The sequence below is a fragment of the Micropterus dolomieu genome, linkage group LG11 (genome assembly GCF_021292245.1).
Source record: "Micropterus dolomieu isolate WLL.071019.BEF.003 ecotype Adirondacks linkage group LG11, ASM2129224v1, whole genome shotgun sequence".
In the NCBI taxonomy this organism is placed as follows: domain Eukaryota; kingdom Metazoa; phylum Chordata; class Actinopteri; order Centrarchiformes; family Centrarchidae; genus Micropterus; species Micropterus dolomieu.
In genome coordinates this window covers 11,682,622-11,691,974 of record NC_060160.1, presented here as the reverse complement: position 1 = coordinate 11,691,974, position 9,353 = coordinate 11,682,622, and the positions used below count along the sequence as shown (strand labels likewise).

The window sequence follows — 9,353 nt, the reverse complement described above, 5'->3', positions numbered from 1 at the left end:
GGAAAAATGTTGCCTGGTCTGATGAGTCTCGATTTCTGTTGAGACATTCAGATGGTAGAGTCAGAATTTGGCGTAAACAGAATGAGAACATGGATCCATCATGCCTTGTTACCACTGTGCAGGCTGGTGGTGGTGGTGTAATGGTGTGGGGGATGTTTTCTTGGCACACTTTAGGCCCCTTAGTGCCAACTGGGCATCGTTTAAATGCCACGGCCTACCTGAGCATTGTTTCTGACCATGTCCATCCCTTTATGGCCACCATGTACCCGTCCTCTGATGGCTACTTCCAGCAGGATAATGCATCATGTCACAAAGCTCGAATCATTTCAAATTGGTTTCTTGAACATGACAATGAGTTCACTGTACTAAAATGGCCCCCACAGTCACCAGATCTCAACCCAATAGAGCATCTTTGGGATGTGGTGGAACGGGAGCTTCGTGCCCTGGATGTGCATCCCACAAATCTCCATCAACTGCAAGATGCTATCCTATCAATATGGGCCAACATTTCTAAAGAATAAACCTTGTTGAATCAATGCCACGTAGAATTAAGGCAGTTCTGAAGGCGAAAGGGGGTCAAACACAGTATTAGTATGGTGTTCCTAATAATCCTTTAGGTGAGTGTACATATTGTACACATCTGAATTCATACTCATTTACACAGCCACAGTAACTTCCCCAAGTGAGCTCACCCCTTCCTCCTCGGTTTCCATCCTTAAGTTCCCCTCCCTTTCTCAATTTCTGGATGGTATAATGAATAAAAAAAAAAAAAAAAAGACAATCAAGGTTATTTGTTAACAGTCACTGATTTTGTCGCTCTCTAGTAGCAAATCAGCCCAGCAGAGGTCCTCTCTGTGGAAGCCCTAATCTGTAGCTTCTCTCCCCCACTTCCTCCAGCTGAGAAGGCTGCCCACATCTCCCTGCAAGCTGTCACCAGGCAAAGGGAAGCGCATATCCCCCCCTGCCTCAGGTGGCCCACTGAAGCATGACGAGAAGGAGAGATAGGCGAATGGGGGATGCGAGGAAGAAAACAAGGAGGAGGAAGAGGAGGAGGAGGCAGACAGGAGCCTTAAGGCAGTGAAATGTAGCCAGCTAGAATGCAGTGCTTCTGGTTTGACTTTGAGCAGTCTTATGCAATGTTCACAGTGAAGGGCTGAGCAGTTGTATCGGATGGAGCCAAAGAGCTGCTGTGGCAGTGAAAACGACGTACATATATTTCACGGCTGCTTATCACCCCATTTCCAAGCAGAGCTCCTTTCATAAACAGTTCATTAACTGCAGGCTGTGTATTGTCAAGCAGTCAAAATGGCAGCACTGTTCCACTCATTCCCTTGCCACCCCCCCACATTAATACACTTGCTCAGTGTATTAATGTGAAATGTGTTCAGTCAGTGCTCACAGCTCTCCTGGGACCTCATTGGAGTGGGGTCTTTGATTTAGCTGCACAGCCACTTCTGTTAGTATCAACGCAGCTCCAGCTTGTGTTCACAAGCCCAGGAACCTGCCACAGTAGCAGAAGCTATAGAAGCTGAGGTAAGGGGCCTAAAAGACAGGTGGATGACATGGGCCTTATCACAGTGAACTGAAGTCTTTAATTTCCTTTGGAGAGCAGCTGGTGTGATCATCATTTAGATAGTTAGCCATCAGAAATCAATTCTTAGATATGAGGTAGTGCTCTGCAGTATGGGTGTGGACTAGTGAGCTAAGGCAGACTGAAGGACAACTCAAGCCTAGTGCGACAGTGACAATGTAGGATCTGTGTGTATGTGTGTGCGTGCCATGTCTTTGACAGTACCAATTAGCTTTGGACCGTAAGAATGAGAAAATAATTTGTTTTTATTAAGGTTAAGGTAAGGGCAGGGGTTAGGCAAAAATGTATGTGTGCATGCATAGCGCTGCAATGATTAATCGATTAGTTAACAATTAATAAAAAGGATCGGCAACTGTTTTGATAATCAATTTTTTAAAGGAAAAAGAAAGTAAATTCTCCAGCTTCCAGCTTCTTAATTGTGATTAATTTCCGGTTTCCTCTATTACAGTAAACTAAAATCTTTGGATTGTGGGCAAGACATTCGAGGATGCCATCTTGGGCTTTGGGAAACACTGATCGCCTTTGTCTTTTCTTTTTTTTTTTTTTACCATTTTCTGACATTTTATAGACCAAACCACTCATCAATTAAACAAGAAAATAAACAACAAATTAATCTGCAATGAATATTATTGTCACATAGCAGTACCCACCACTGAGTTGGAGCTATAACTTATGTAACTAATAATCTAAAGAGCAGTCTAAACATTTCAGCAAACGCATACAGGTACACTGTTGTGTAAACAAGCATTTTCTGCATCCAAGTAACACGGCAACAATTACACTCCATCTATCAACAGCAGAGATCAAGAGGGAAAGCGCTGTTCGAGACATCACTTGCAGCTGGAGTGTAGACAAAACCTTAGCTGAATAAGTACGATGGAATCCCATTGTAAAATTTGGAACATAATGATATTTGGCAAGATAACCAACGAAAATAGATAATATAATGCTCCTCTAGAAGAAATTCATACCCTGTATCAACTCCTCCCACTCACATTTGACTGACATTCAAAGATAAAGTTTCTTTCATCCAACACTGCACTCCCAAAGATACATGAAAGAAATAAAACACCTTGCCTCATCTGCAGCCTCTCATGCATGTTTTTCATGTAGGCTCATGGCTCTGTACAAGGCCTTGATTTTTACAGAAAAACCTCCCACAGTGCACACATCTTCATAGACTACATCTTTAGGGAGTGACTTCACACAACAGTGTCACTTTGAATGAGCGGTATCCAACATCGCCACATGAACAGATGGTGAATGTTACCTCTCATAAAATAATTGACAGATTACGCTGTGTCCAACCTGCTGGCTTTGTATCAATGCCAGACTGAAGTATCAAAATCTAATCCTACGTTAGTGCAGAATCTAACCACTAATAACAGACAAAACTCAGTCTTGACATGCACTGTAAACACATTTAAACATCATGTGGGTCAATAAGGGCCAATAACACCAAGAATTATTATGTTTTAAACTACACATTCCAGTTCATGCTGAGGAAAAACTGTCTCTTTCATAAGACAAGACATGAAATTCATTTTTGCAGTGTTTCTACAATTCACTACTCCAAAACGGTACTTGGGAATGGAACAGCTCTCTCTCTCTCTCTCTCTCTCTCTCTCTCTCTCCTTTATTGGCATGAATGTAATAACAACATTGCCAAAGCATCATATATACACACAACATAAGAACAATCAGCCCCATACATTTCATTAAACAAAGTGTAAAGTAATCAAAGCGTATGTGTGTTTGTGTTTAAAAAAAAAAGAACAAAAAAAGAAATATTAAAAATTAAAATAAATAAATAAAACAGTAAGCGTGTTTGTGTGTTAAAAAATAAAATAAATAAATAAAACAGTAAGCGTAAAAATATATATATAAAACATTAAAATAAATAAAACGGTAAGTATGTGTATTAAAAAATATCTCTCTCTCTCTCTCTCTCTCTCTCTCACAACAAGCTGGCTAAGACTTCAGGCCTAATTTAGCTGTCCACGTTTTTAACCAAAAGGCAAAAGCAAAATTCATTAACAAAGTTTTTCTGCCATCTTAGACATCTGGACATCTTCAAATATGCTTGATTTAGTCAAATCTGCTATGCTGTTGTAGTACGTAAAGACAGGGTTTGAAAACAAGTACACAGGGCTGAAGCAGTGCTTACTTTAAAGTTATCTCAAACTCTCCCAACAGAAATGACAAGCAGTGCTGCCACATTTGTTTTCCAAATTCAGCATCTAGTTTTGTTCTCTTTTCTGTTGACATGCAGATACCCTGGTTTCTGAGCGGTTTCCTCTCCTAAAGCTTTCTTTTAGCACACTCAGGTGAACAGTCACTTGATCTTGTTTATGTTTTGGAGACAGCAGGGCATCTAAGATTCCTCACAACCAAATCCAAATGAAGAGTCTTTTCATGTGTAACTCCAAGCCTGAACTAAACAGTTTATTCTATGTGTGACAACTTTGACAAGACAATCAATTCTAGGAAAGAAGGTTGTCTTTTTAAACAGTACAGAGATTCTAGGCTTCGCACAGTTGAAAAGTTTGTGCCCAGCATAGGGTTGAAACAGATTTTTCAGATAATGAATGGGGTGACCCATGTAAGCACCAATAATTGGCTATTCTGAGATGGCACTGCTGTTATTTCCAGGCCACTTTATTCCCGAGGGAGCATTACAGCAATTTTTATGAAATGCTCTTTAAGAGGGGAACACTTTTGATGAGGAGCACGAGAGGAGAGAGGATGAAAATAAGATCTTAGGCTTAAGATCCTTCTCATAATATCATTGTTCTATTGTTTCATCCTGCCACAGCCATTTCTGTTTTTAATGTACGTTGTATTTTGCATCTAAACTTCTGACTGGAACTGACTAAATTTGTAAGACAACAAGGAAGTTTTTCCTTGCCTCTGTCGCCTAGTGCTTGCTCTTGGTGGGAATTGTTGGGCTAAATAACATCAGAGTACGGTCTAGACCTGCTCTTTTATGAAAAGCGCTGTGAGATAACTGTTGTTGTGATTTGGCGCTATATAAATAAAATTGAATTGAACAATGTACATTGTATACTTAGGAACAAAATGTAAATGACAATGTACAAAAGAATACATACTGTACATCCTTCTTATATCTATTTTATGTTATAAACTTATGGAGATCATAAAATTAAAGCTGTAAGCAACGTTAGGTGGGCCCCCCACACGTGTAGCGCGTCGAGGTGTGAGGCAGCTGCGTTGCAGATTCTAGAGTTCTGCTGATGTGGCTGTGCCACGCGCACTGCACAAAAGTGTTAATCATCACTTCCTGTGTCCCCTTTATGGCGCTACATAGCACTTGGCGCTACGACTATAAGTGAATATTGGCATGTAGATGTGTTTGAGGCGTGACTGTTATCAAGCATGTAAAGTCTGGTGCAGATGTGAGCATGTACACTTATGTTACAAGAACTTCCTCTTTCATGGCAAATCTTCGATTTTGGACGCCGCGCCATGGGCATGGCTTTACTCGAAAACTCACCATTTACAACTTTTAAGTGTCAGTGGGATTAGACTAGACAGTGAAAATCTGAAGTCAGTAGGACTAATTCTCTAGGAGGAATTCTTTGTATGTATGGAATGTGTAAATCATCCAAAAATTACCATAAAATTCAAAATGGCCATGACATTTGGACATGATACATGTGCCCAGAAATTTCGTGTATGTAGGTGAAATGTGCCTAAAGTTGAAGTTGATATAGCCAACCTGCTAGCAGTAGTCCATCATAGAGTAAGAAATTTCTTGTTGCCAGCCGGTGGCGCTTGATTTTGGACGCCACGCCACGGGTAAGCTTGTGGACGAAAACTCACCATTTGTACAACTTTTACTCGTCAATGGGTTTAGACCACACAGTGAAAATTTGAAGTCCATCGGTTTAATTCTCTAGGGGGAGTTTGTTAAAGTATGAAGTGTGTAAATTGCCAAAAATGACCATTAAATCTAAAATGGCTTCCTGTGGCGAGTGGGGTATTGCTCCAAGAGGCTTTTTTGTGCATCTGGACATGATACATGTGCAACCGAAATTTCATTCATTTACGTGAAATTTCGGCCAGGGGCTGCTCTGTAGGGGGATGCTACCGAGCGACTTTGCCACAGCCATGTGCGAGACCCATAAAATACAAAATTTTTCGCCTTGCCTGATTTTTGTGCAAAGTTTGTTGAGTTTGAGAATGTCTAGGCCCCCAAAAATAAGATTACTTTACAGAAAAAAAAAAATCCTTCAGTTCCAATAGGGACCTTGCATGTTTCATTCTCGGGCCCTAATAATAGCTCTCCATCACAGAAGCAGGCTTAATAGGACCTTACTCTCTTCCCTCCAAAAAGCAAAGATATGGAAGGACCAATCCATCCATTAAGTAGTGCCAGGGAGGCATGGGCTAACCATGAATCAGTGAATGACATGCTAGGCCCCCAAATGAGCTCATCCATTATAGCCCAACACCTTATGGCAATAAAACATTTGGGAGGGGCTGAACAGTGGTGGGTAAACAGCAGAAAAGCAAACATAGAGCACTCACAAATAGAATACAACTGCAGCAATCATTACCACAATGACTCAATTATATACTGGGGCCATGGCTTGAGGCATACAAAAGTGAATGTACAAATGGTTTGCATAAGGATAAGCTAAAAGCAACAGCAATGTGCCAGATTAAAATATTTAGATAATATAATTGGAGCTAAATCTGTAAACGTTCTGAGGTAAACTGCCAGCAATGTGCCTAACTTAACTACTTCTACATTAAATGTATTACAAAACAGAAGTGTCAAGATTTCTGTAATGCAGGGAGCGCGGCCACAGTCTCAGTGATTCAGATACCTCAGGGACTCCAAATCTTAGTGTCGTTTTTTTCAGAGACATAGACATGCTGGTTTTTGTTCCTCTTTTCATTACATGATCCACTAAAGAAACACAGCTCTTCATGTCTTTAAGTCTGCCTTCAAGGATATCTGTCCTCTCTGGCAACAGAACAAGCAGAGATGGTGGACACACAAGGAGGGAGCCAGCTCGACAGTTTAAATTATGCTGACTGTAATTGGACAGTGAAGTATGGGGAAAGGTAGGCCTGTAAGCTTATCTTTTATAGCGTGCCAGAGCAAATTAGGTTCTGACATCATGCATAGGAAGAAGCAAGATTTTAATGAAAGTTGGTTAGTTAATGCCATTGGGGGGCACAAGGGTAGGGTCAAGAGGTTCACAGCTAATCTGAGTCAAGCGGCCTTCTAGGTCCCATGGTCCCAACCTGTCACAGAGACACAGCGGTGGAGACATGTGTTTAATTGCTCTTCAGAGATACTGGTATTTAAATACAACAAGCTTTTTTTCTATCATTGGATTTGGCAAAGGGCCAGCCCAACCATATTTGGAGCATAAAAATTCAGAGAAAAATGTACAATAAATAAAAATCAAGTTAGTAAAAGAAATGTAAATGTGGTGCAGGACAAAGTACAGGTCTTCACACTGTAAAGATTTGAGCCTCCAATATTTGTTGATACTCAAATATTTCCAAGGATCCTTTGAATAATGTCAAAAACACACCATCCCATTCAGCCAAAACAAGCATGTTTCCAAAAAGACGACATTTTTGAAATGCCAGGGATTTACCTGAGAACATGAATTTGCAATTTGCTTGTTTGGGGGCCGGTAGCATATCTCAGGACAGTTCTGTTTTAGCACAAGTAAGCAGACCACACCAAACACAGCAGCAAAACCCTGTTTCCAGCCTGGTTATATGACTGCTAAGTGCTGTTAAACTTAGAGAAAATCAACTGCCAGTGATGATCCAAATGGTGTGTTTAACATTTAAGATTTCTTGTATATTGATTATTTTTTCTGGAGAAAACAGCAGCATCAATGATGATTACCATACGGTTTATTAACACCATTTCTAGAGCTTTAAAATGTGCCCATCATATTTTGAGACATTAAGTAAGGATTTTATTATGATGAGGTTACTATTGATCATATGTGTGTCATGTTGCTTTATGAGAACAGCTTGATGATACAGAAGCGCAGCTTACAATCATAACAGTCATCAGCTCAAGTTGGACAACACCCACATTCACTTGTCTGGGCTTACAGGAATTTCACTGGAATATTTGCACTTCCAAGTCATACACAGGACGGGGGCCAAACTTGTTCTGATCAAATATTACACGATTTAAGGCTTTAGTATACGTTACTTTTCTTTTCAACACACCATGGCCACGGCTCAACAAGGATGCGCGGTTCACCTGAACACGAACCGCACCACAAAACAGTTCATAAAATCTTAAAATAAGGACGCTAAGCTACGTTAAGTTTTATAGTACAACAACTGCACGTGCACGAAGAGTTAATGAGCTAAACACGCGCGTGCACTTGTTCTGATTCTACTGCAAAGTGGCTGAAAGGTTGTTGACGCAGTATAGTTGCCAACCGCTAATCAACAGCGTGAAAACAACGCTTCTTACGTGAGTACAAAACATCAATTAAACTTTTCCCATTAAGAATACATCAAAGCGTACATTCAATTTTCTAAAACATAAGTACAGTCTGGAGTTAACGTTACTTACCTATGTTTCAGCGTAGCTTTCCACGTGCAGTCCACAAAATTTCTCCAGCTGCTGTCACAGTTCATCCACTTTCAGCAGTCTCTTCCTTATTGTTAGCTGTCTTCTTAGGCTAAACCGTCGCATGTCGTGTGTGACATCGCGTCGACCTCTTCTGCGACAGTTGTTGCCAGTTTCTTAGCGGCGGGAGGAGAGTTTGCTTTTCCTGCTGCCGTTTCGGCGGAGAGACGATCTGTCTGACTGCGGCTGAGCGTGTGTATGTGTGTGTGGACTGGGAAACCAGTAGCAGGTTCCCAGACACACAAACCCTCCCGCCAATCACGTACGGTGTCACACCACCACGTAGCAAGCATTTCACATCTGCACGGTTTGGGAGTCTCTTTGAAGTGCGAAGGGACGAAGAAGAAGCCCCCAAGCTAAATGGTAAATGAAGGCTTTGAATTGATGTTTCTGGGCTGCTATAGTAAAGTTTATCATAGCACAATTTTCCATCTATGACGTTTAATTAATAGCAGCCTGATTAGGGTTTTTAGGATCAAAACTCAAACTTACTTAAAGAGGCTATTTGTTTCCAGATGATTTAAGCTAACTTGACTATTGTCTTTATAAAAAATACACCATACAAACATCACATAAGCCACATTACAACAGCAACTTCCAATAGGCACATGATAAGAATAGGAAGCTGAAAAATTCTGTTTGCTAACTGGTAAATTACTAGACTTATATTAACCGTGACACTTTCACATCCTATGGGAATATTAGACATTGGGCTGTTTTAAGTAGTCTCTGTGAATCAAACCTTAAATATGTCAGATTATAGTAGGCGTACCACAAGATGACTTAATGAACAGTAGGGCATTCCCCAAGGTCACCATTAAAAAGTAGCTTCACCGCTTTGAATTGCTTGTTTAGACAAGTTGACACTACTTGAATCTTTTCCAATAGCTCACTGCTGGATGTGTGGGAGGTGTCAATGTTCAGGACTGTCCCAAACAGCCGGCAGCTGGTGACTACCATCTTTTGTTATTAGGGCCATGCCAACAGAAATCTGTTCCCAGGGAATTCACACACACAGAGGCAGTGAAACTGTGTGTGTGTGTGTGTGTGTGTGTGTGTGTGTCTAATGTTTAGCTTGGCTGGTTGGTTGTGAGTCACCCAAACTCCCTACATAGC

The 9,353-nt window shown here is 40.8% G+C and overlaps 1 protein-coding gene across 2 annotated transcripts in view; it reads right to left on the bottom strand.

Annotated features, from left to right (window-relative positions):
• The window catches only part of stxbp6 (syntaxin binding protein 6 (amisyn)), a 64,738-nt gene extending 56,220 nt beyond the window's left edge, over nucleotides 1-8,518 (bottom strand). Inside the window, exon 1 of one of the 2 annotated variants that reach the window (XM_046063449.1) lies at nucleotides 8,181-8,518. The gene's annotated coding sequence lies outside the window, so the exon portion shown is untranslated. The remainder of the gene's footprint in view (nucleotides 1-8,180) is intronic. The other variant, XM_046063448.1, reaches the window with a different exon arrangement.
• Between the last annotated feature and the right edge of the window lie 835 nt (nucleotides 8,519-9,353).